At 53.7% G+C, this 27,328-nt stretch overlaps 1 long non-coding RNA gene across 3 annotated transcripts in view; it reads right to left on the minus strand.

Moving 5' to 3' along the window:
• Positions 1-7,566: 7,566 nt before the first annotated feature.
• The window catches only part of LOC138414036 (uncharacterized), a 31,717-nt gene continuing 11,955 nt past the window's right edge, over positions 7,567-27,328 (minus strand). For all 3 annotated transcript variants that reach the window (XR_011246408.1, XR_011246406.1, XR_011246407.1), the window contains exons 4-5: positions 10,333-10,450; positions 7,567-7,894 (exon numbers count right to left, since the gene is read on the minus strand). This is a non-coding gene — a long non-coding RNA (uncharacterized lncRNA). The remainder of the gene's footprint in view (positions 7,895-10,332; positions 10,451-27,328) is intronic.

Genomic DNA, 27,328 nt, shown 5'->3' on the forward strand with positions numbered 1-27,328 from the left:
GTAGATGGGGGTTCGTTAGATTAGTCTATTTTTGCATCTATTTAACATCTTCCACAAGAAAAGTTTGGACAAAACCTGGCCTTCCGGAAGCACCTTATTTTAAGTTGAATTCACCACCCCAACTCCAGCCCTTATGTTCCCTTTCCCTTCCTATTTTTCTTCAGATCACTCATCAGCATCTCTACCTATTTTGAGTATTTGCTTGGATTCATGTTGGTCTCCCACAGTAGCCTCGCACGGCCTGAGGTCCTGGGGTCTGTTGGTGCGGGCTGGTGCCCTGGCACACAGAGCGGCACCTGGCACTTAGGGGCGCTTTGTCCATTATTAGCGAAGGCCCGGATGACCTGGGTTTGCGGCTGAAGGCTCTTGGCCAAGCCGCCTTGAAGCAAAGAAAGGGCGGCCCATCGGCTTGGGTTTCCGGCCTGTGGGGTCCTTCAGCACCTGGAGCCACAGCCGGAGGGTCTTTCCCAGCGCCCCCCAGCCTGGGCTAAGCCCCTAAGTGTCCCATTATGTACCATTCACTTCTCACTTTGTCGGGCCCGTCCGCAGCCGCTGCGTCCTTTTGTCAGAGGGGCCTGGGAGTGCGAGGGGCTATTACCACAAGGCCTCATTATTCCCAGCCAGAGCAATAATGATGAGTCCCTTCCCCAGGCTAGCACATTTTGCAGGGTCCCTCCCATTTAATAACTATAATAACAGCCACCATTTATGAGCCCCCACTTCGTGCCCTGCCGCGCCAAGCACTTTACATACATTATCTCATTTAATCCCCCCAACAGCTCTGGCAAATAGCTACTGTTTGTATCCCCATTTTTCAGATAAGAATGCTAAGACTGGGTGCCCAGAGCTCCTTTATCCTCAGCTCAGCCATACAGGGGGTGGAAGGGCAGGGATACACCCATGCCCCAGATGGGACAAGGAGGCGCAGAGACAGGAGGTGGCCTGGGAGAGAGCACACAGGAGATAGCAGGGCCCATGGCTGGGGCTGGGCAGCAAGCGTCCCTCGGGCATGTGCAGAGGAGGGTGGGCAGCCGCCCTCAGACCTCTTCAGGGGAGAGCAGCCAGGCCGTCACTGTGTGTTCACTGGGGCAGCTGCTGGCTTGGGGAGCTTCAGTGACTTGCCCTGTGCAGGGCTAGTGAGAATCCAGGGGCTCTGCCCGCAATGCCCACCCGATAGGGAGGGGGCGCTTCTGCTCCCTGGGCCAACTGAAATGCTCTTAGAGGACCCGGTGGAGTGTGGGGCACAGGGACCATGCCCTGGGAGGAGGCAGGAGCAGGGTGAGAGAAGGGGGAGGTAGAGGGAAGGAACTGAAATTGCACTGTTTCCTCCCCAGTGAGGAGTCTCAGGGGTTCTCTTATGCTCTGGCCTTTGGGGTTAAACACTGTCCTTCCCAAGCTTTCAAAAAAGATGCAGTAATTATTATTTTAAATCAGATTTATTTCTGAATAATAATTCCTTCACTTTTTAAAATGTTAATTTTATTTATTTATATTTATTTGAGGCTTCCCTGGTGGCGCAGTGGTTGAGAGTCCGCCTGCCGATGCAGGGGACACGGGTTCGTGCCCCGGTCTGGGAAGATCCCACATGCCGCGGAGTGGCTGGGCCCGTGAGCCATGGCCGCTGAGCCTGTGCATCCGGAGCCTGTGCTCCGCAATGGGAGAGGCCACAAGAGTGAGAGGCCCGCGTACCGCAAAAAAAAACAAACCAAACAAAACAAACAACAACAACAAAAATGTTAATTATATTTATTTATTTGAGGCTTCCCTGGTGGCACAGTGGTTAAGAATACGCCTGCCAACGCAGGGGACATGTGTTTGAGCCCTGCCCCAGGAAGATCCCACATGCTGCGGGGCAACTAAGCCTGTGCACCACAGCTACTGAGCCTGTGCTCTAGAGCCTGTGCTCTGCAACAGGAGAAGCCACCGCCGTGAGAAGCCCGCGCACCGCAACGAAGAGTAGCACCCCCCTTGCGGCAAACAGAGAAAGCTCGCTCAGCAAAGACCCAACGCAGCCAAAAAAATAATAATAACTTATTTGGCCATGTGGCATATGGGATTTAAGTTCCCTGACCAGGGATCGAAGCCATGCCCCCTGCAGCAGAAGCGAGGAGTCTTAACCACAGACCACCAGGGAGGTCCCCAGGAATTTCTTCACTTTAAGGGCATAAAACTTTAGAGGCCCAAAAGGGTGTACCACACAGTAAAGTTTCCCTCCTGCATCCGGGTCTCCACCACCCAGTTCCCATCCCAGAGGCAACTAATGTTCCTGGTCTCCCCTGTATCCTCCCAGAGCTGCTCAGACATTTCGTTATAAAAGTCAACACCGGCCCCTCACCAGGCCATTCATCTGTTTCCTAAATGCGTGGTAAGCACCTTCTCAGCCAGGCTCCAGGCGGCCAGAGAGAACCCTTACCCCTTAGGGGATCTAGGGGGTGCAGGGGAGAGGAAGATCTCTCAGAAGGGCAGAAACGGAGCAGAAGGGATGGCCTTCCAAGGAGAGGGAACAGCATATGCAAAGGCTTAGCGGTGTGACACCTGATGTGTGTCCAGGTCCCTAGTGTGCCTTCTGCATGCGAGGCAGGAGGGGTCCGCACCACCTCGGTCAGGCTGGACTCCCAGAGTCCGGGGTCTTTGGGCTACAATCGGCATGCTCTTGCCCCTCAGCCTGAGGTCTCTCAGAGTCTACAGAGGGTTTGTTCATCCGTCCCTTCCTAGAAAGGAGCCACCCCTGGCCAGTGGGACCCCTGGCGTCTGCTTAGCCAGGGGGCTGGGCCCAGCCCTAGTCCCGAGGGGGAGACCTACTTTACCATGGCTGTGAGGGTGAAATCAGTTTATAGGGTGTTTTGTACAATGCTCGACACAGAGTACGTTTGCAGTTCGTGTTGGCGTTGTAACTGTTCCCAGGACACCCTAACCATCCCCGTCTCAATGTCCTCTCTCTGTGGGAACGTGAGTATCCTCCTTGCTCACTCCTGGCCCCCCAGATTCTTCTCCAGGCTCCCAGAACTCCACTGAACCGCAGCCTTCCCCTTGGTTTCTCAGGGAGGGCAGTAGGGGGAGCCTCGCCGGGGCACAGGACCCTGTGAGCTGAGGTGTTCACAGTGGAGAGAAAGACTGCCCCTCCTGGCCCCTCAACTCCGCCTCTTCTCACCCACCCTCCTTTAAAAGGAACCCACCCCCCACTCATTACCGAGCCCCAGCAGCCAGGCCCTGGCGAAAGCCCTGGCTAAAGGCAGCAATTAGATCGTTAGCACCAGCCCCAACCCACCTGCTTGGAGTCCCTCAAACGCATTTTAATTATAATCCCTTAATCTCCCTCAGATGGCGAGGCTGGCTCTAGGGCTTTTGCCCCAAATAGCCCCTTCCCTCACTCTCTTCCCCCAATTAAGGGGTCCTCTCAGCAGAGAGCCCCTCTCCCAGCTAAAGGCCTCCCCGCCCGGGAGCAGCCGCCTCACGGGCTCTGTCGCCCTCTCTACGGGAAGTGGCCCCAGATGGCCGGCTAGTCCGCCTGACGTTCCCATGTGTGTGGCTGCGCCCCCTCGGATTACGTGCCTCCTGCCTCGGCACGAGCTGAGATGCCTGGGACCCCTTGTCTCTCCCTTGGTCTCCTCTTGTCCTGGTTTCTTTGTGTCCTCCGGGTAGCATCTCCCCCCCCGACCCTTTCACAATGACTTCTATTTTCCTGTCAACCCATCCATGCCACCCTGTCCGGGCCAGCTGTCTCCTTGGCAATTCCATCCAGGAGCAGCCAGGTTCTGTCACAGGTGGAACTGAGGCCAGGGCCCTGACGGGACGTCTCCTGGTGGCAGCGCTCTAGTGACCTCCAGCTGACCTCAGCAGGGTGCAGCCTTGCCCTCCCGCCCCTCGTTGCCCATCAGGGCTCTGAGACCCTCCGCCACGTAGGGACTGGCAGAACATTGGGCGGCCTCTGTCCCTGAGCTCTGAGCAGGGCAGAGGCAGGGGGAGGGACAAGATGACCCAGCATGTGGCCCTGTCTGAAGCTGAGCCTGGATGAAGCTCTTTCCTGGGAAAGTTCTGTCACTAATTGACTTGCAAATGCCTTGTTTGTCCCCAGATTCATAATTAGTGCTAAGGATTTCTAGGGCCCCATCCCGGAGGGGGCTTTTTTTTGGGGCAGCCTGTTCCTCTCCCCTCTCTGAGGTCGGCCGGGCTGGGGGTGGGCAGAGCCGGGCACCGGTGCCCAGCTGCCGTCCAGCGTTCCCACGGCTCTGGTGCCAGCGTGTGAAAGGCGAGGTGCGGGGGACGCGGGGGCTGGGGCTCCCCGCCATCCTTCAGCCGGGACCAGGGCCAAAGCCCTGAGGCTCCAGGAAACGCCAGAGCTGGGGAGCGGAGCGGGCAGTGGCAGTGGGTGGGGGCCGGCTGGCACCCCCAGGAAGAAGAGCCCAGCCGGTGCCTGGGCTGGCATTGGCCGAGCCTCCAGCAAAATGAATGGGCCAACAAGGGGCCTCTCTTCCCCACGGCTTCCCCACAAAGGCCTTGGCTACACCATGGGATGTGGGGGACCAGGGGCCACCGAAGGAAGAGGAGAGGCTATTCTCCAAGACGCCCCGACTCCCAGCCTCTGCATTCCCAGAAAGGGGCCCTGGGCTGGGGGCGCAGTGCCTTGGGTTCAGGCCCAGCTTGGACCTGGATCTGCTGAGTGAGGAGGGCAATCCTCCCAATCCCTGTGGGCCTCAGTTTCCCCCACCGTATTATCCCTGGCGTCCTTCCCAGCCCTGATGTCCCCCTCCCGGCTTCTGCCCACTCAGCTACCCTCACAGCCACACCCTACCTTCCACCGCCAGTTCCCAGCCCTCGGCAGGCCCTCTCTGGGCCTGAGACCCAGCCAGACCTCCCCTCAGCGGGCAGCAGCACTCCTCACTCAGGCACAGCCTCCCAACCCCTAAGGCCCTTCAGTTCCCCTCAGGTTAGGAGGAGCGGCTTACCAGAAGGGAGGAGTAAGGAGATCCTAAGCCGTGGCTGCCTGCCATGGAGTCAGACAGCCCAGGGCCCTGCCATTTGCAAACTGCGTGACCTGGACCTGTCAGTCTGTCTGGGCCTCATCTGTGAAAGGCCTCACAGGGTTATCACCGGGAATAGTGAGACAGTGGAAGACACTCCATGTGGGACCTGGCACAAAGTGGATACTCAATCGAAATTCTTTTTTTTCCTGCCTCCCTTTCAAAGCTTTCTGCAGTCTGCCTGCGTTTCTGGGTGACTGAGATGTTCTTTCACAGTCCACCCCCATCTTTTTTGCCTGGCTCTCTCAGCAGCCCCTCTATATTCCTCATTTCCTCTACAGTTCATTTCACAGGACTGGCCATTTTCCTTTGGTAAGTTCTTCCCAAAGTCTAACCTTCTATTGCAGGTTGCTCCTCCCCAGGCCTGGCCTCTTCGCAGGCTGCCCTGCACCTGGGGCCCTGAGGGAAGGGGGTAGGGATGGGCTCTATGGTAACCCTGAGAAGAGAATGCCCTCTTCCCTCATCTGCATACAGACGGTGTCATTTGCATACAGACAGACCTCATCTGCATATGCTCAGTGGGACTCTGAGAGCAGATTCTTAAGTGTCTGCCTGGACCCTCCCAGCCCAGTCCTGGCATCCCTGTCGAGGGAGGGATCCCTCCCCACCCCTTCTGCCCCTGTCTGGGTCTGGGCCTTTCTGTTTCCAAAAGGCAGCCCACCCTCTGTGGCTCCTCTCCCACCTGCTGTCACTAGTGTCCGGCTTTCTTTTCCTGTGCTCAGATAAGTCCTTCCTCCCACCTCCTCGTGCCGCCCCAGCTCCTTCACCAGGAGCCTCCCTTCCAAGCCAGGAGGCCAGGCCGCGAATGGAGGCAGAGGGCTGCTTTTCCCTGCCCAGGCCCCCCAAAACCCAGAGGGTAAGGAAGCCATAGAAGGTTGATGCTGAGGCTCCAGGGTCCAAACAAAAGCAGGGGGAGGGGGAGGGCAGACCTGGGCAACTTCCTTCTTGCTGAACCCAGGCCAGACCCGGTCTCCATTCACCCCCTCCTCCTCCTCCGGGGGCTGACCCCAGGGCTGCAATGGGTCCTTGCAAGGCTGCGCAGTTGGAAGGATCCTCAAAGTAGGTCTGGGAACTTCAGAAGCACTTGCCTGACCTGGTGAGCCCAGGCTCCGCCCCTTAAATATGCCAGATTGTGATACAAATGGAACTGCCTTTTCCTGGGCGCATCCTTGGCCTCAGTCAGCCCTCCTAGACCCTGTCCTTGTGGGGGGTCCTGGGGCTCCTTGGAATGTAGGTTAGGGGAGCTTGGAATTCTCCTCATGGGCCTCCAACATGCTGAGGACCCAGGACACAGCCCTTCCCCTCTCTGGCCTCAGTTTCCTCTGTAAAATGAGGAGCTGGGCTAGAACAGGTGGCTCTTACCGCGTTCCTTCTTCCTGGAAATCATGCCCAGGTGCCTAGCCAGCATTCTGTATGCAACTTCAGCAGATGCAAGGATCCCCCTGTGGTTCATCTTGACCTGAGGCTAGGAGCCCTGGTCTAGAGGAGCTAAAAATGCTGTGGTCAGTGTTTAAATGGAAGGGGAGGGGTGTGTAGACATACGTGCTTGGATGCGCAGAGTATCTCAGGGAGGACATAGGCACCAGTGGTTGCCTCTTGGGAGAGGAGGTGGGTGGCTGGGAACAGGGGAGGGTAAGAGGCATACTCTCCCTCTTGTGCTGTTGGAATTGAACCATGTGTATTATCTTAAGCCTTTTTATTTAGAAAAATCCCAGGATTCCAGCTATAGTTCCATGGAGGGATTGTTGTTAGATGGAGGAAGGACTTTTTAGGGAGTGGTAGAAGGCTTAAAAGGAGCTGGCACTCTGGACTCTGCTAACACTTTCCAGCAGGAACTCTCTAGAGATTGGAGGGGGGGGCTCTATCTTTTGGGGGAGCATGTTTTATGCAGGTGTGTTATGGGGCAAATAAGGCCAAGAGCACAGTTCCTTCTTGCTGTGGTTCCCCTGCTCCCTCAGGTTCCCTCCCAGGTATTGTTGGGAAGTCCTACCTGCTGTGTAACCTGAATCCCTTTTGTTAAGCATATTCATCCCCTTCTGCCTCTACTGAGGGTGGACAGAGAGGAAGCAGGAGTGGGTGGCCCCGTGAAGCAGGGATGCTCTTTATCTCTGGTCTGTTCAAACCCTGGAGGACATTTCTAAGGATGTGTCCCTTGGTGGCTGAGACAGAGGGCCATCCAGTGACCTCCCACACAGGCACTCTGGGGGAGCAACCCCACCCTCTCCCATCCTCTTGGTCCTTGGGGTGGTACCTAGGGGCCTCCTTGGCTGGGAGCATCAGCCCACTGCTCTGAGTTGGGACTGACCAGATCATGGATGGTGTTCCCAGGGGCCTTGGGATGGCTCAGAGAGGTGGGAGGAGCCAAGGAGATCTTTCCTCCCCAACCCATCCCCCACAGATGGGAGTTCTGTCTTAGTGAGGCTTCCCCCTTTTGTTGCAATGGTGGCTTTTATAGCACTGGTCTCTTAGAGGGAGCCCGGTACTGCCCTCCTCTCATTCAGCCCCTCCCCTGCCCAGGTACATCCACTACCACTAGTACTGTTGGTCAGTATTCAAGAGTCTTTATTAGACAGGAGATGGGACTTCCATCTCAGAGGAATCTCAGCTCAGACAACACAGGAGAAACCAGGACGGGTGGGATGGACAGCTTGTAGACCTGGGAGCAATGGTGAAGCAAAGTGTTATCCCAGGTGGCTCCAGGTACAGTGGGCTGCCCAGGCTGGAGGCTAGGGCCTCCCCACTTCTCTCTGGCTCAAAGGCTTCTTGAAAGAGCTCTTCAACTTGCTAGAGTTTAGCCTTATCTTTCAGTCAATCAGGACGGCTTCTCAGAGGGAACCCAAGCCAGCTGGGTGAAGTAGGTTCTTCTTTTTGGTCTGAAGAGAAAAAAAATGTCAAGATTGAAAAAGGTTCTCTTTGGATGGAGACCCTAGCAGGAGGCAGAGAGCACGTGTCCAGTGGCCAGGAAACGCGAGAGACCAGGGAGGGCTCCATGTAAGAGGGGGCCACCATGACAATGGATGAATCTAGGAGCGTCTTCTAGGTGCTCTACGCAGGGCCATGGCAGGGGTTGTGTGTGTGGAGGCGGAGGCAGAGAGGGCATGCCCAGGGCAGGAGCTCAGATCCCAAACAGGTGAGAGGCTAGGCAGTGGCCCAGGGCACTTGCTTCAGGAAGACAGAAAGCATATTTCCTTGGCTCGGGACAAACCCGGGAAGATTTTGTTGACTTCTACAGCTCCCGTGGCCTCTTCCCCAGTCCTGTCTTTAACCTGCAAGGACTGTTTCAGCATTCCTCAGACTTCACTCCTGCACCTGAGAAGGAGCGCCCCTTCCTCCCCTGAGAACACGCAGAGAAGGCCTCCCCCCCATCTGGCCGTCTCTCCTCTCAGTCCCTCCGACTGTGTTTGGAACACGTTCTGCAGGAAGTCAGCACAGGGGAGGGAGACAGCATATGCTGTGGGAGCCACCAAGTCCCATTTGAAGCCCAGCCCAACTTACTAGTCCTGTGACTTGGGGCTCTGATTATGCCTTGGTAAAGTGGGGACAGTATCACCAGTTTTCAGGACCGTTGGAAGATTAACTGAGACAATGGCTAGGAAAGGGCTTACACAAGCAAGCGGGTGCCAGATCAAGGTCAGTCCCTTCCTTCCTGGGGTGGAGGGAAGCTGTGCCTAGGAAAGAATAAAATCAATAGGGGCTGCACAGAAATCAGGTGTCAGAGGCACAGCTGTGGGCACAGCATTCCTTTCCTGCCCCACCCGGAGTGGGGAGCCCCCAGAGTTCTCCTCACCCGACTTCTCCAACAGCTTTAAAATCTGAGAAGATGGGCTTCCCTGGTGGCGCAGTGGTTGAGAGTCCGCCTGCCGATGCAGGGGACACAGGTTCGTGCCCCGGTCCGGGAAGATCCCACATGCCGCGGAGCGGCTGGGCCTGCGAGCCATGGCCGCTGAGCCTGCGCGTCCGGAGCCTGTGCTCCGCGGCGGGGGAGGCGCGACAGTGAGAGGCCCGCGTACCGCAAAAAAAAAAAAAAAAAAAAAAAAAATCTGAGAAGAGAATTTCAGAAAGAAATTCTTTCTGAAATTCTAGGCCACACCGCTGCGCTGCCCATCTCTGCTCAGATCAGTGTCACCTTCCTCCTACCTAGACTCTCAGACTTTCCAGACTTGCCTCCTTCCTCCCTGTCCCACCTCCTCCTTCCCTGCCCTGCCCCCAACCCCACCTTTGCCAGTCCCTAACCTTGACCTTGACCATACTATGGAGGGGTGGGAATGGGAGGTCTGCCTCACCCATCAAACTGGAAGCTCCCCAAAGGTAGGAACTCAGTCTCCCTCAAACCTGGGCTCCTTGAGGCCTGTGTCCCTGACGCCCTCTGGCCCTATTCCCAGCCTGGGCTGGCTCCCAGAGGCCCGGAGGTGAGCCAGCTGCCCCTCAGTGCCCGCTAAGTCTGTTAGCATCTCCCTCCACAGCTCTCTTTCCCCTCCTTGCTCCAGATCCTCAGCCTGTCTGGGAACCCTGCTAGCCCCAGGCTGGCTGGATTTAGGGGAACAGCAGAGGAAACTGGTGTCTGTCAGGGCCTGGGAAGGGGTGGTAGATGAAGCCCAGCGCAGGGCCCTCCTCTGGGTGGGGGAGGAGGAGTCCAGATGGAACAGTCTCCGCCTGTTACACCCTCCCAGCTCCAGACAGAGGGAGCATCTCCTAGCAACCGTACAGTAGCAGGGGGCTGGGAAGAGGGTGGGGGCTGGGAAAGCGGGGCGGAGAACAGTGATATCGTAAATTATCCCTAGCCCCTCCCTGCCAGCCCACCCTTCCTCAGTTGAGAATGGCCTTCTTTCTCTCTCCACCTGCTCCTCATTCAGGATTCCCTTGCAAAGCTGGCCCCTGCTCAGTGCCCCTTATAGGTGCCCCTCTAGCTCAAGGTGACAATTCTCAGCCTTCTGCTTGAGCTACAGAAGGAGGGAATTCTTACCCTCCCAGGATCTCTCAGGGACCCTGCTGGAACGTCCCCAGTGGCTGGAGGGGGAGTCTGCCTTCCACCCCCACTGCACCCGAGCTAGAAGACTATCACTTGCCAATGGTCTCTGGTTCCTGCCTCTCTCTTTGGGTGGGGATGGGGGCAAGGAAGGGAAATTTCAAAGCATTTGTGACACTGACTCCACTTCTCTAAACAAAAGGTTTTAGACTTGGGAACTCCAAGTCTTTAAGGGGCACTTGGGCCCCTCACCAATCTGGCCAAGTCTCAGTTTCCCTATCCCAACAGCTGGAGTCCGGGAAGCTCAATAAAGTGACTGAAGCTGGGTGGCAGATCCTTCCTTACCTCTCCAATTAGCCATGTCAAGCCAAGGGTCAAAGAACTGGTACTTCAGCAGCACAGATCTTGGTTAGACACTGGAGAGGACTTCCCAAGACAGCAGTAAGCAAGATCATGGAATTTCCTGGTTGGAGAGAGGAAAAGTCTGTCAAAGAAACAGGAAACTGAGTGGGAACCCCTTAAATTTTGTCTCATTAATGCTTTCTTAGCCATGTTAACTAACATATTAGAGAGTATTTAGCAGAGCCTGACATATAGTAAGCCTTCGTTTTGGCTATTTTAAAAAATCATATATTAATATGATTTTTTATTGGGTGGATATCAAGAGGAGAGATAAATCCCCTGGAGACCTATCTCCCATCCTCCAGGAGCCCCATGGGAAAATCCAGATATGAGATAGTGCCCCAAGTACAAGATGGCAGCCAATTGCCATGGTAACAGCAGAAGAAGGAGTCTGGTTGGTTGCGGGGGCAGTGCCGGGAAGCCAGCTGGTGCCAGATGGACAAACCCAGCAGAAGGTAGCCCCAGCTGGGTGAAGCTCATGACCCTGTGCCCAGGGCTCTCCCTCCATATGCCAGCCTCAGCCTGTCCCTTCCCTCCAGGCCTAAAGGCTCCATTGCTATCTGTGGGGATTCCTCCTCGAGACTCTTGCTTGTACAACAAGGGATGACTGCTCAGAGACAAAAGACCCTCCTGCTCAAAGTCTCCCTGGCCCACCAGCCGAGAGGTCTAAACTGGTCTGAATTTAGCTCACTCCTGACAGTGCTGAGGAACCTTAAAATCAGGGACTTGGGAGGGTCCTAAGTGGCAAGGCTTGGAGGTACCATTTTGTCCTCATTCAGTGGAGGGTCACAATGTCTGGCTAAGGTTCCCTCTGGAGAGCATTGAGACGAGGGAGCAGAGTGGGTTAGGACAATGAAGGGAAATCGAGCTTCAGTCCACCCCTCCTCTCTTCCCGGAATGGCTGGACAGTATTCACACAGGGCCAGTGGGAAGTTCTTCCTGAGAAGGACGAAAGAAGCCGTGGTCATGGAGTCCATTTCACCACATAGTTGTTAAAAACAAGTGCCTCCCAAACCTGTCTCAGCAAGATGCTCACCTGCTTGAGACCAGAGAGCTCCAGCCAGTCCACGGAGCCCAGCCACGCTTCCCAGACAGGGCTTCATCACGTTCTGCACCCAGAGTCCCTTCACTCTCCTCCCCAGCAACCCACTCCCTCATTTCCAGACTCTGGAAGCCTTCCTGGATTGTCCCCATCTGCCTATCGTGGCCCCTCTAACTCTGTGTCCCTCAGCATTTAGAATGGGCACTGGACATCTGCACACAGCCTTTCATCCACACCGACATATTTGATCCTCAGGATAACCGTGGAAGGAAGTTAGGATCCAAAGACGTTAAGTGACTTGCCTAAGGCCACCCAGCTAGTAAGGGAGGGAAGATAGAATTTGTATCTTGACCAGCCTGCCCTATTCCAGGGTCGAAAACCAAAACCTCCTTCTTTTGTTGTTCTTCCTATGGCCGGAGCCCCTCTATCAAATCTGTGAGCAACCTGCCAGCTGAGGTGTGTCCACTGTCATTCTACCGCTTCCAGTGCCCCAAATCCAAACTTTTATTAGCAGGGACGGTGTACCCAACGGAGGGTTGGAGGTAGGGGAGAAGGTCTACCCATACTGCCAATTAGCATAAGTGACACTGAGGCCAGGCAAGGAGAGAAACCTCCCCTGGGTGTGGAGACCGAGGGGACCTTGGACTCCTTTTTGGGCTCTGGTCAGTCTTGATCCCAACATAGCCCTCCCTGGACAGGGAGCCCTGTGCAGAGCTGGAGGGGACTCTTATGCTGGAAGAAGAGAGAGGCTCCGGGCGGGGCCAGCCGCAGAGGTACTATGGGAGGGCGTGTACAGTTGGGGAAGGGAGGCTAGACAGGCCTGGCAGGATCGGAGATACACCTGGAAAGACGTGGGGAGGGAGCAGGGGCAGAGCCTTGGTGCTGGAGAGGAGCCTGTCCTGGGAACGGCTCTACCATGGATGGCCTCACTGTGAGACCTGGCCAAATCTCAGCTTCTGTTTCCTGCCAGGACCTGGCTAAAGCTTGAGGCCACCCCTCACCCTCCCCTCCTCCAACCCCATTCCAGCCCACTCCCAGTGGGCCCTGGGAGCTAAGCCCCCGCACCTGACATGGCCACTTCCACAGCTACTCACAGAGAGGTCTTTGTGCAGAGGCTGCGCCTGGGGGAGGGGCGGTAGGCGGCACACCCACTTACATTCCACCCTAGTGGCCGGCAGTGGCATCGTCATCTCCTCAGCTGTCTCTCCAGCCTCTCACCCCTTCTCTAGGAAGAACCTCCTCAGAGCCTTGGCCCACTCCTGGACCCTCCCTTACCCCTCTCCCACTCCCTCCTCCAGGAAGTTTCCAGGACTGAACTTCTCTGTTCTTCACTCCGGTCCCCAGAGGTCCATCTCCTGTCCTGACCTCAGGGCACTCACTGTGCTGGGGACCAACCTTGGCTTCTCCACGTCTCTTCCCAGGGAGCTCCCCTGAGCCTGCCCGACCGTGCAGGTGTGTGTGGCCTAGAGGAGTGAGGGTGATTCTAGAGGGGGAGAGGCAGAGACCCTTCTTCAGGTGGCTCCCACTCCTTTCACATTCCTCTCTTTGTTCAGAACCAGCCAAGAGCCAGGTAAGTATCTGGTTGGTGCTGGGCTCAGTGGGCAGCTAGATTCGGGTTTCCCCCTTCATCCTGGGGGTGGTTATGTGCTTGTCCCCGAGCCATACTCTGCACTCAGCACCTCTGAGGCTGTCAGCTAACTGCCCAGTACCCCCATCAAATCCAGTCTCCCTGCTGAAGCACATAAGGCTCCTAATAACCGAACTTCTGCCTCCATTTCCCATCTCCTCCCAGTCAGACTCCCTCCGAGGGACACGCTAGTCGCCTGACACAACACGCTCTTCCCTACCTCCTTGCCTTCACGTATGCTGTCCACTCTCCACCACGCACTTCGTCAGATGCCTTAGACTGTTAGCCCCTGCTTAACTTTGATCACTTTTATCCCCTTTATTTTATCACTTATCTTTTGGCTCCCTCCAGGAAGCCTTCCTTAACTCACCTAAGGTGTCCCAGGGCTCCGGCCCCCATGCGGCCACAGCACCTTGTATAGGTCTTCAGGACAGCAGCCTTTACACTGTCTTGTAATTATTCGTGTCTGCCTCCCCCACCAGGCTGCTAGGCCCTCAAAGCAGCTTTCACCTTCCTGTTCAACATAGCATCTGGCACACAGTAGGCACCCAATAAATGCCTGTTCAGTGAATGAGCTGACATGGAGATATGGGTAAGGGGAAGGAAGGCAGGGATGTGAGAAGCGCTACTGAGGACGAAGTGATGGGTTCTGATGTGACTGGTCTGGATGGAGGGGAAAGGAAGAAGGCAAATCCAGGATAATGCTCAGGATTTGCACCTGAGGACCTAGAAGTTTAAGGATGCTATTGATAGAGGTGGGGAAGCAGGAATGTAGCTCAAGACTTAAAGCACAATGCTGAGTGAGTAAGCATCTGAATGCCCTCCCTATGTTTGGGGAATGGCCATCTCATGAGTCTTGGAGGGAGGTTGTACTTATAAGCCACTACAGAAGCCAAAAGCACAGGTACTTTCCCTGGTTTCCTTGCAGCTAGGGCCTGGTCATGCGGTCCAGGCTTAGCCAATCAGATGCACCACTCCAGTCTGATCTGGGAGCTAATGACAGGACCACAGTAGTTAGGGTGCAAATCTGGAGTTTAGAGAAATGAGTGAGCGTTTATAATTCCAAATGATGGTTGAAATGATAAAAGTGAAAGAGCATGAGTGGAAAGGAAAAAAAAGAGCTGAGAGCAGAACTTTGGGAAACAATTCTGACTGGAGAACTGATCTACCCAGAGGACTGAATGACTAGAACCCAGAATGAATAATCAGGGATCTAACAGAAGAACCAAAGGCCACAGGAGAAGACATCAGTATGAAATGGATATCAGTAGGAAATGTTCCACAGAGGTCACCAGGCTTGAGCAAGGGCCATTTGGTCCAGTTGAAGAGTCTGTGTGAGAGGCTGGAGAGGGCACAGGTTTCACCAGTTATGAAGGTGGAAGCCAGACTGATGGGCTGAGGAGAGAAGACTTGGAACTTCACCTCAAGTACATAGCGAGGAGCCCTTCACAGACCCCAGAGAAACCCTCAAACTGACAGATAATCCTGCCTGCCCACACCTTACCCTCTCCCCCTCCTTTTCCTGCTGATACTCCCAGTTCTGATTCTTCCTGTATTTTTTTTTTACACTCTTCACAGTCCTCCAATTTCTCTAACCACTGGCACCCATGAGGGGTCTGGAACTAAACTCAACACAGAGGCCTCTCTACCACCTCTGATCGTATGCGAGGTTCATGTCTCTTCTGGGGCTGCCATCCCTCATCTCTCCCTCCTTCCTTCTCTCCCCATCCTCTTCTCACAATTCCACTAGTAGGAAGATCCAACAATGTTCCTGGTCAGCCAGAAAGTCCTTCTTATGGTCTCACCTCCCTCCCTGTCCACCAACCAAGGCTGGCTCTCAGCCCACACCTGTCAGAGGCGGCCATTTTATAGGCGCCAGCTACCTAAGATGGTGGCCTCCCTCTCTCCCTCTGCTTCCGTTCCCACAGCTTGCCTCCTACCCTTGCCCCTTTCTTTCTGAAGCCTGAGCCCAACAAGGTGGGGGGCCAGGCTAGGGAGCCAAGGCCGGAGGAAGCAAGACAAAAAAGGACAGAAAAGCTGGCCCCTTGGCATCTCTCTTTGGCATTTGAGTCTAGCATAGGGAGGGAGGGCAGAAGGGAAGAAAGAAAGTAGTGTGAGTTTTTATTTCTGTCTTCTTCCTGCCACCTCCCCCTCCAACACATACACTTTGATGAAAACAAAATCTCTCCCCTTTTCTCTCTTCTCCAACCCCCCTCCCCATTTTTCCTGGCTCCTACCAAGAGCCTCCTGGAATGCAAATGAGTTGTATTATGCAAATGTATGCAAATCAGGCTTAACAAGCGGAAGGAGGGGGCAGAATGCCTAATGAGTAATGGCGGAGGGTACAGATGGAGGGTGGCAGGAATGACCCCATCTTCTCTGTTCCCACAGCCTGGGGGCTTGCTGGGGGTAGTGAGGTGTCCTTCACTTCTGGGAAAGAGTAGGGGAAGGCACCGTTGCTTCAGCTGAGAAGGCCTAGGGTGGCCTTGGCTATATGTGAGGGACAGGAGAGCTTGGGAGGAGACAGGGTTAAGTACAAGGGACTCACTTATACAACCTTGCCCAGAGACTCTGGATGTACCAGCCTCCCTGCCTGTATGGTCTGCTGATGGCTGAACCTTCAGCTGAAAAGAGGGTGATGCTTATGCATGCCATGGCTTGTGCATCAGAAAGGAGGATTCCCAAGGGAAGATTCCCAACCAGACCCAGGTTCTTCCTGGTTGGGGGGGTGGGGGGTGCAAGCTGTCTCTCTTTGTGCTTTGGAAGGTGGGGGTTGGGGTGGTTGCCATGGCAACATAGCATGGAACACCCACCTCCCCAACATCCAGCCCCAGAGGACCTAGAGAGTTGGGAGGGATAATGGATTGACACCCCCTGATGCCCCCACCACCTGGCACTGCCAGCCGGAGATGGCGGCATCAAATCCTAGAAAGAATGGTCCCTTTGTTTCCAGGCTTGCGGTGTTGGGGGAGCAGGACTGGGCACACAGAAGGGCCTTTCCCAGGCCCCATTCCAGTTTGCGTGACTCTTACCGGCCTCTGGAGACTCCTTGTGGCCATCCACTGGCCTCTTTGCCCTGGCAGGTTGTTGCCCCCTTGCCTTGTCTCCCATGGGCTTACCAGCTACTGCTAGGTATGCCTTCCCCTGTGCTTCTCTCTGAGGCCTCCCTTCCCAGCCTTCTCAGACAGAGAGAGCAGTCAGTTCCATCTCTTCCTGGCTTGTGTGGACACACCTCACATGTCTGGACATGAATCCTGTCTTTTGTATGGGGGCAACCTGTGAACTCTACCTACCTGCAATAGGGCTGCTCCACCCAACTCAGGCAGGGAGACTCCTTAAGGAGGTATCAGACACAACAAGACGGCCAGGCTGGAAACCGGGAGCCTGGATCTTGGCCTTTCCACTAACCAGCTGAGTGACCTTGGTCATACCTCTTGCACTCTCTTGGGAATCTGTAGAATGAGGGCTATAGAGCTGATGCTATCTAAGGCGCTGCCTGATCCATACACTCTGTACCTTACATGAGCTTAGGTTAAATTCTTCCTGAAATTTAACCCTCAACCTCCCTACTGCTGAAGCCCTCTCATTCAGACTCCCCAAGGTGGACAAACCCAGTTTCCTGGAGACGGAATGGCAACTGCCCTCAGCCTCTTCCTCTCCCTGAGACTCAACAGCTGCCTGCAAACAACTCCCCAAAATTAAAAATTCTAGAGTCTTTGATATATAACCGTGCAGACAGGATCCCCTCCTAACCCTCCCGAAGGGGGTCAGCACAGCCACCGCACTCACCGCCTGGGAGCTGTCCGTGGTGCTGGATACGGCTCTGGTGCCCTTGTGGAGGAAAGAGGGCGGGAGGGTGGTGGAGATCCCACCCACCCACCCCAGAGGAGAAGCTAAAGGGAAGAGAAGAAGCAGAAACATTTGGAAACAGCAAGGAAAGGGGCAGATGTATTTCTGAAGACAGTTTCTCCTCCCTGAAGATCTCCAAATAGCCAATACTACTTTGGGGGAGGAAGAGATCAAGAGTCAATGAAACTCTGAAACTCACACTCCTTCATCCCTAATGATTTAAGTGTCCCGGATTAGATCAGTCCTCATCTGGATCCTACTTGGAAATCCACATGGAGATGGAGTATAGTTTCTGCCCTTGGGGTAGAGCTCAGGCTGAAGTAGTGGACAGGTTACAGACTTCGAAATTCCATCCTAAATTCTAAGACTCCTACGAGGAATCTAGTAATAAAGATGAGGAAGATACACAATCTGCCCGATAGTATTATGGCTCTTAGGAGCTTGTGTGTGGGGGTAATAGAAAGGTAGGGAAAGTAGGAAAGGGTGTGTGTGTGCCTGCTTGCATGTGCACAGGTGTGTGTGTGTGTGTGTGTGTGTGTGTGTGTGTGTGTGTTTGCGTGTTTCCCAGGCAGAGAGATGAGCCTATATCAGTGGTTCTTAACCTTAAATGCACATTTAGAAACACCAACGGGCCTTTTAAATGATACTGATGCCTAGGCCTCATTCTCAGGCACTCTGGGATACGCTGGACCCAAATATCAGATTTTTTAAAACGTTTCCTAGGTGATTTTAGTGCATAACCAAGTTGAGAATCCCTGGTCTGGAAGAAAGCAAATAAGAAAAATTTCAGGGGTTAAGCCTGAGCAGCTGGAGGAAGGGGCAATGCTAGGCCCCCTGGAGAAGGGAATGAAGAGGGAGGAGAAGGACAAACATATAACCTCCCCTCTCCTAGGAGTTCCCAATGGCCCCAAGCCTGGCCTGGAGACCGACTCAGGTGTTGGGCCTGTCTCTTCTGTGCTGTGGGAGCTCAAACCATTCCAAGGCAATGAGATGAACTTTCCCCCCACCCCAGTCCCTTGTGCAGAGACAGGGAATGGGTGCAATGACCCTGAGGGCGTGCTGTTCCCCTTCACCCAGAAGGTCCCCAGGGAGGCAGTTGTGGAAGGTAAACAGCAACAATGGTCTCTTTCAGTGTCCAGATTCCAACCCTTCAGTCCAATTAGCAGACACAGCAAACAGCAATTCAGCTGCCTTCAGCCGCTGTCATAACAAACTCAGAGCAGCCTTAATGGGGGGATTAGGGCAAGAGGAGGGGGGGTGTCATTCTAAGCCCTGGGAGAGCCTGGGTGGCAAGGAAGGGTTCCCCTTTTTCTCTTACCTCTCTCCTATCTAAATATGCCCTGGCCCACACTTACCTTCCACAGCCCTGTTCCTCATTCTCCTCAAAGTTCTGAGAATGTTTCTATGGTTTCGTCTACTCTTTCCCTCCAATGATTTTAAAGCATTAACCTAAACTCATTTAACAGCTAAGGAAGTTGGTACACCCTGCCTCCGAATGAGACAGTGTTCTAACCACTCAAGATCTCTGAGGTCTCAATAGCAAAGGAAGGAGGATGGAAAGGTCAGAACATCACTGTGGAAAGGAGGTGAAGAAATAAATATCAGTATTCCAACTCCCAAACCTTGGGAAGTACAGGCCTCAGAAGGACTTCCAGATGTGGAAGAATGCAGAGGGGCCTGTGCTCTCTGGTGAGTTATCACCCTTGGGAATTAAGAGTCAGCAGTTGGGGGACTTCCCTGGTGGCACAGTGGCTAAGGCTCCACACTCCCAATGCAGGGGGCCCGGGTTCGATCCCTGGCCAGGGAACTAGATCCCACATGCATGCCGCCACTAACAGTTCTTATGCCACAACTAAGGAGCCCACATGCAGCAACTAAGACCCGGAACAACCAAATAAATAAATAAATATTTAAAAAAAAAAAAAAAGAGTCAGTGGTTGGGAAGGTGGGGGGTTGGGAGACAAGAAGACAGAAAACACCCCCTCCCCCTTTTTCTTTTCTGGCTACACTACGCAGCATGTGGGATCTTAATTCCCAGATCAAGGATTGAATCTGCACCCCCTGCATTGGAAGCACGGAGTCTTAACCACTGGACCGCCAGGGAAGTCCCCGAAAACACCCCTTCTTAAAGTCTTTCAACGATGAAGAAAAGTCTGCATACTGATAGACAGAACTCTCTTTGGTTCGTTAATTATACCCACTACCTAACTGGTCCTTTAATTTAATAAACTCTTTTTAGTAACTCCAGAAGCTTAATAGAATAAATTTGGAATTATCATTTACACAGCCATAGCTCTTTATCTACATAAGTCAGTTTACCAATCTTAAGTACTCTTACCAATACATGGTAAGATCCATTAAGGAGAAAAAAATACAATGGTCATTCTGCCACGTGGACTCCAGCCACTTCCCTTAACAGGCTTCCCGGGGTCTGTTCCTCCTCTCCCCAGGCTTCAGACACTGCTTCCTCAGGTCCCAAGAGTCCCTCCTCAACTCCAAAGCTGAAAAGGAGGAGGAATTTTCTCAAGTTTAAGTGTTTTGAGATCCTCAGTCGAGAATGTGCCAAAAAGCTGTCCTTTGGCACTCTGAGATCAATCACATGCTTTCAAACAGTCATTTCAAACTGTAGCCTTTAGCTATTCTGCAATCCAAGAATTCCTCTTTACCTGTGGGTATCATAACATATAAGATCTTTTATATAGAATTCTTCATTTGCTCCATGTAACAACCCTGAGGATATAAATGCTTACCCCCGCTGTACAAGTATCTGATCTGAGGCTGGTTAATAATGGCACCTAAACATAGACCTTGGTTCAGTTACATTTGCTCATTCTCTTTCATTCCCTAGCCTTTCTGATTGTGTTGATTCCTGTTATTGTAAGGACCTTTCAACAAAATCTTTTTTGATGCCCGGATTGGGAAAATTTTGGCCCCGGGTGAGGGTGTGAGTGAAAATGTAAAATTTGAGACAAATATTTAGAAGAAAATTTCCTTTGAACTCCTGGACTCATAATTCAATAGGGGAAGGTATTGGGATAAAGGGATGAGGAGAGAAATAGGTAAAGAACCTAGCTTAAAATTTGTTTTCCAGTAGGAATAGGTGGATGTAGCAAGATCCGAAGAACAGAACTAAAAATTCTTGGACGCAGAAACGTGATGATACAAAAGAGAAATTGGTAAGGCCCTTCTGTGCCCCTTTCAACCCAGCCTCCACGCAACCCCATTCCATCGGTTCTCCTATTGGGTTTAGCTGGAGGAAATGCTATCTGGTATAAAGGCTGGGGGAGGCAGAAGGCAGGACTCAGTGGTGTCACTGTGAGGTCTGCATTTGGTAAAGCCCCCCAGATCCCAGAGTGTCTCTTCCTCTAGTGGCTTTATAGCTATATGTAGCCAGGAATCCCTAATCCCACATCTGAGCTTCCTACCCACCATGGATCACGCACATCCAATCTCATACCAGGTCACACATCACTCGGTTTCTCACCCTCATAAGCAGACATACACGGCCCACAGATACTGTCACCCATCATTCTCCTGACAACCCTATCCACACACCCACACACCGTATGTACGCATGAGGCAGACAAAAACCCTTACTCCCACATCGCTCCTGCCTCCTATTCCCCCTTTCCATTGAGGTGCTTGTTTTGTAGGAGGTAAACCCTCAACCCGCCAGTGCCCTCAGGCCGTCTATTCTCCTTTGGAGATCCTGTGGTCCAACGCATTAATGGGCTACAACAATAATAACATAAAGCCAAATGGTGTGGCTAATAATATAGGTTTGAAGTCTCCTGTGGATGAGCAGATCAGCAGATCTGCTCAGCAGATCCCAAATACACATTTCCAGCTAACTACATGAAAAGTTAAAAAAAAAAAGTCAGCCCATGCTCACAACCAGGCCTTGCATCTCACAGTGGGGTTTCCCTCTCCGCTGATGCACAGATTCCCTCCCTTCTTAGCTCACTCCCATCTCAGTCTACCTACCTCACCCTCTCTAGTCCTTCCCTCAGGCAAGCATGGTAGAGTAGAGAAGTAGAGAAAGTATTGGATTTGAAACCACTGAGTGACATTAGCAACTCCTTTGAATGCGTAGCTCCTGTTTGTAAAATGCGGTTAACAGCAGCGACCTCACAGTGTTGGAGGATCAAAGGAAGGCACCTAGGCAGAGTGCTGTCACTGGGAAATACGGTGCGGTGTTAGGGATTAATAGCGCCTGCCCCAAACCCACTCCCTTTCTTCCTAATCCTGTCTCCAGCTGCACACCCCCGCTCCAAAAAACCAGATTTCAAACAGCTGAAAAAAGCAAAAAGGCCGTTAATCTCTCTTGCCTCCAAACCAGGAAGAAGACATAGGCACTCTGGACTCTCTGAAGCCCAATTGTTTTCGTTTGAATTCCCAAATATTTCTCCCATGTAATATATAATTGAATCATAATCTTGTAGCTATAAAATCAGCTCCTGGGAGGAAATTTTAAATTTACACAGGCAAAGGGAGTCAGTACGAGGTCATTTGTCCAGTTGTCCTGCCCTGTGTTCTGGAATGCGGGGGGTGGGGTGGAGGGATGGGGGGGAGTTGTCGGGATGGGGAGAAGTAATAAATGCAGAGGGGCCCACTTCTAGTTTTGCCACAGTTACATTTATTCTACCAAGTGACTAGACCATCCTCCACTCAACTGGACCTACACCCTTTTGCTTAAAATATTTAGGTCAGGCCAGATACATGGATTCTTTTAGGAAAGGCCCTGATTAATCTCTCTAATTCTTTGCTTTCTCTGGGCAGCATAAATACCAAGCGACAAATTCCTTTGTGTTGGAGCTCCTTGAGGCCATTTGCTCTTGGAGATGATTTCCAAGACAGTGAGGATGGAGTGGGGAGGTAGGGTGTCCTGAAAGACCCCAACTCAACCCCTTTAGTCAGTGAAGACAAAGCTGGCATGAGAAGCTTTTCAAGACATCAGATTCGGGTCCTGAGTAGGAAGGAGGAAAGAATATGAAAACAAGGAGGCCGAGAAATACTCTGCACTCTGTCGCCCCGGACCCAGGCTGGGCAAAGAGGTTCCCCAGCCACCCTGTCCTCTTTTTGAGCGACCCCGCCCCCACCCCCCGTACTTCCAGTCTACCTCCACTTATCTCCACCTTGCCATTCTCGGCTCCCGATCTAGCTGGATAGACTTACGTGGCTTCAGGGAGCCCATCAAAGCAAAGGCTAGCCTTCTCAGGTGACCTCCCCCAAACTCTCCCGCCCCAGCAATAGCTGTGAATAGCCTGCGGGAAGCCGTTCACCAGCGCCCACGGGAGAGGCCTGGCCCAGGAACCCCCGGCACCGTCCGGAATAACCCTGCAACAAGATTGCATCAGATCTCTCCCTTGGAGCAGCTTCCCCGGCAGTGACCCAATCCGCAGACTGCCAGAAAAGGCCCCATCCCGAGAAGTAACCACAACGCCCTTTCTTGCTACCCTCCACCCCCCGACTCGGCGGGGGAAGGTACTGCCTTGAGCCTGGCTATGGGGCCGCGACTCCTACCTGCGCGGACCGAAGTTGGAGAGTGGAAAGTCGCCCCGACTGTCGCGGTCTTGAGGCCCGAGGGCCGCCGGGTCCTCTTCTCGCCTACCATGGCCCGTGGGTCCTCGCAGCTCTAGCCCCTCGCTTAGGCCTCCCCCGCCCGCCCGTGCCGCCAGCTTTCCCGGGGCCCCTCCGCGCAGTGTATGGGGTTATTTTTACTTTCGGTTATCTAGCTTTATGAAGACTCCACACCACTCATACAGCTAGATAACCAAAGATAACAACCAACCCCGCCTCCTGGCTGCCGTCGCCGCCTCTTCCACGCAGCCTCTCGGCTGCCGCTGCGGACGCCTGTATCGCCGAAGCATCCTGGTCGCCCGCCGATGGGGGTTGGGGAAAGGGTACACTGCTAGAGGTGGGGGACGGGGAGAGAAACAGAGTCCAGGACGGAAAAAGACTCAGAGACACAGGGACACAGACATGACAGAGACCGAAAAAGGCGTGGAAAAAGACGCGACGGCCGACGGTGTCGAAGTCCGGGAATCGCCCCCGGATCCCCAAAGCTTGCGACGCCTCGTTTCCCGCTCCCCATTCGAGCCAGAAGCGACAGAGTTCCGCTGGTCCCTGGGAGGAGGGACTCTCGGGCTTTTCGTGCCACACGGGAAGACTGCAGGGACCGAGACAGAGGCCTCCCAAACCTCACGGGGTCTACATTGCCCTCCTTTGGGAGATCCAGGCGCATCCGATAGACCGAACCTTAGCTTCCAGTGGAGCCCAAGCCTCCGTGTGGGGTCGTAGGGGGAAGGCGCGGAGCCGGCCCCACCACAGCTTCCACCTCGCGAGGGCGGTGGAAGCGAAGCGGAGCTCATGCAGGGGAAAGGGCTGGATCCAAGCCTCCGACTAAAAGGGGGAGCGGGTAGCGAAATCCTGGGGGTAAAACCCCGGAGGTGTCCCAGAAGGAAACAGGGAAATCCTAGCAACCCAAAGGGGGTGGGAGGAGGCGACCCAGGGACTACCAAGCGAGTCTCTCTAGGAGAGAAGGAAAAGGCAGAGACACACCCAAGAAGGGATCCGAGAGAGCACCCATGAGATGGGGAAGAGGGAAGAAAGCGGAGGGCGGGCCGGGAAGGTGAGCCGAGTCCCGGGCCCCGCAAGACCCCCCAGAGAAATGGCTTTGTACAAAGAGGTCCAGAATCACCCAGGGCTGTGAAAATGGCCGGGGGTCCGAAGCGAGAGGCGCCCTAGGGGTTGGTGGGAGTTCCGATCAGGAACGGGAATCGTCTAGGAGGTCCCGGGAGCCCTGAGGAGGGTGTGGGGCTCGGCCAGCCCCCCTAGTGGTGGAGGCGCCGGCACGCAGGATTCCGAGGCTCTAGCCCACCTCGTGTCCCGAGCCAGCCAGGCCACTTACATCGAGCCTAGTGTGCCCATCCGTGCTCTCCCGCGCGGTCCTCCCTGCAGATTCCCGCCCACGGAATGCCATTGCCCTGGGTCCGAGATGCCAGGGCTCAGCGGGCGCCGGGGTGGAGGCGCCCGCCGGGATCTCAGCCTCCGCCGAGCCAAGGCGAGCAGGGCAGAGCGGGCCTCACCTCCCTAGCTCCTTCCGTAGCTTCTGCCGCTGCTCTGACCCGGGCGCGCTCCGGCTCCGGACTTTTCATTCATCCTTTCACGCTCCCTCCCCAGGCGAGCCTGTGATTGGTTCCCCCGAGCCTGACGTCACCACCTCGTTCCCCCGCCGGCTCCGCCCCTCCCCCTTCCCAGGTTGAGCCGGAGTGCGCAACTGGGGCGCCCTCCCCCCGGGAGAATGGTGAGTGGGGGAGGAACTACTATGTCTGTGTGCTGATTCCCAGCCTTTTGCTGCATCCCCGAGACCTGCCGGCCATCTCCAATGCATTGCCATTTGTGCTTTTGCACTGCAACCTCACTCTTTTTGTAGGTTCTACATTTTCCATTTTGGCCCTAGGTGTATTGCACCAGGTCCAGGGCTCAATGATGGGAAAAGAGATCGGGTGACATCTCCTCAAAAAGAACCAGATGACTGGAGATTCCACCTCTACCTGCCTTCTCTCATCAGGGTATTCTTTGTGCCTCCCAGACTGTGATCTTAATCTTTTAGGATGGACGGGAACCTCCCTTGTTGGTTTTCAATCCAAAACAGTGAGGGAAAGATCCTGGAAGTTTGGGACTCCTATTGGGAGATGCAGGGTCTGAGCGAGGCTGGGCCTCCTTCTTCGCCGTGCAGAAATGAGAATATCTCTTGAACTTGTTCGCAGCACCAAAGTTCCAGGTAGGGGAGGCTGGGGATCCCAGCTGGCATTAGTCTGGGCAACACCTGCAGATTTGACCTAGCCCTGGAGGCCCTCGCTAGAGCTTTCTCTCCCTTCCCCCACCCCGTGCGCCTTGAACCGCGAACCCTGCACCCCCAACCCGGGTTCCATCTCCGGGTGTCTGGAGAGCCGGGGTCACAGGGAGAAAAATCATTCTCCAAGCAAGGTTTCAGGTTGCGGGCTTTCCCGACCCCGTTCCCCATGTGGCCGGGAGAATCAGAAGCGAATAATGCCGTGTCCCAACTCCCGGTGGCACACGTTGGTCCGCAGGCGGGATCCGGATTCTCCAAGGCTGGCGGAGCCCTCTGAGATCGAGCTGCGGACCCCCATTTGAGCCGCTGTGACTGACAGGGAGCAGTCCTATTTCCTGGTGCCGAGTTACCCCATCCCTCCACCCACTCTCCTCTGGGCCCCTTTTCTAAAAAATCCTATGACTTGGACATCGGGAGCCAGTCCCTCTGCCTAATATGGGTTGGGTCCTATCACCAGGGATCCTACAGCAACAGGGGTGCACTGGGTTTGGCCCAGTGTTTGGCCATCAGACGCAGCCAGGTGGTTTTATCTGCCCCAGGGTCCTGCCTCTGCATAGTCTAAGACAAAGCCCAGCCTGAATGCTATTTGCCTTGGTTAGATGCAAGCCCTGCCAGTGGGTTTCATCTGGTGCTCCCCTCAAAAACTGGAAAATGTATGAATAATTGCTGCATGGTTGTGAGGTGGGGGACACTTTGAAATAGGATAAAGCCCAGGGCCCTGCGTTTCCCCACCACAGTGACAGGAGGGAGCTGAAGCAGATGCCCTGATTTCCCCAGGTCTCAGGGCAGTGCTTGGCACACCTTTTCCGCCTCTGTCAGCCTCCATAGGGTCTCAAGGCCTCTACCCAAGGGAAAGGCTCTCTAGAAACTTCCACAGTGTCAATTCTTCACCCTCCCAGAACTGACAGCACACCAACCAGTGGTGGGGTATAGCTGCAGAAAAGCAGAGCCCTCCCCACTCTCACAGGTAGACATACCCTACTGGTGTGCTGCTAGATGCATTCCCTACATACATCCCCCATGCCAGGCCCCAGAGAAACTATACGCCTCTTCATGCCTACAGACCTCCTCAAATATTTCTCAGTGTACCACCTCACACCCCTTTATAGGATACCCCATATCCTCTAGACATTCCAGCAATCCTAAATAGGGCCTACACTTCTCCGAACATACCACCAACTTCCCCTACAAGTATCTCTCCATTTGCCCTTCCACGACATCCCTTAAAAGCACCCTAAACAAACCTTTCTGCTCCTCCATCCTACCCTCACCCAGCTCCTGGAGGCTGGGGCCAGCATGTGGGAAAGAGGCTGTCTTGCTAGCTAGCACACTCCCCTTTCTCCTCTGTAATAATTTCCAACCAAGTTCCCTGCCCTCTGTGGGGCCCAAGCTTATCTCCACAATTCCTTGCCCTGGCCTGGGCCATCCAGACAGCTTAGCAAGAAGCAGGAGCCACCCTTCCCCTTCAGCCACTGCTGTATTTTTGTTGGGGTGGAAGGAGGACAGAAACAGTTTTTTGTCCAACAGAAACCCCTCAACCACACCTTTATTGCCCAAATTCAGACTCAACTGGAATTCCTGAAAAACCAAGGTCAGGACAGAAGTGGGTACATATCTAAATTTCCCCAAATAGTTAGACAAAGAACTAGATCCCCTTGCACCTTACTATGGCTTTGGCTCCTACAGAGGTACCTCAGTCTAAACAGAGCGTCCAAATGTAAGCGGGGGGGCCCACAAAAGAAAATGGAGATTATTCTAAGTTGTCCTGGTACTATCTACTTGGAATCCCCCTCTCTGCCTAGATTCCTGATGAAGTAATTTTTTGTTTAGTTTTGTCTGGGTGGAGTTGACAACCTGATCTCCCACAGCTCCTGCTCAGGGATGACGATGAGTGGGGCACCGTCTTTATTCTAATGGAGATGGAACTGCAAGCCATGAAAGAAGCAGAAAACTCCCCACCATCATATTAACTGGAATTGGTTTGTATACCAAGCCATGTTGCTCCAGTTTCAAAAAAGAAACTAATTCAAGGGTAGCAAATGAGACAGCCCCTCAAGGGCAGAGGCGATTTCATACATTTTTGACTCTATGGTATCTAACACCATGCTTAAAACAAAGTGGGTACCCAGTAACTGATGAATTAATTTATTTTAATTTTTATTTTATATTGGAGTATAGTTGATTAACAATGTTGTATTAGTTTCAGGTGTACAGCAAAGTGATTCAGTTATACATATTCATGTATTTATTCTTTTTCAAATTCTTTTCCCATTTAGGTTATTACAGAATACTGAGCAGAGTCCCCTGTGCTATACAGTAGGTCCTTCAGTAACTGATGAATTAATAAAAGAATGTGTGTCTCTGTGAGTGTGTCTGCAAGTCTGAGTTTGTCTTCATGTGGATTGAGCCCATTGTGGATGCAGAGGGTGGGCACTGACAAAAGGTGTGTCCTGTGGGATCTGCGTATGGGGATGAGAGAGGAGTGTGGGGAGTTGTATGTTAGTGACTATTCCGCAGTTCCTTTGACCGGAAGGGACCCTTCTACTGCGGAGAATTGGATACA

The sequence above is a fragment of the Delphinus delphis genome, chromosome 1 (assembly GCF_949987515.2).
Source record: "Delphinus delphis chromosome 1, mDelDel1.2, whole genome shotgun sequence".
In the NCBI taxonomy this organism is placed as follows: domain Eukaryota; kingdom Metazoa; phylum Chordata; class Mammalia; order Artiodactyla; family Delphinidae; genus Delphinus; species Delphinus delphis.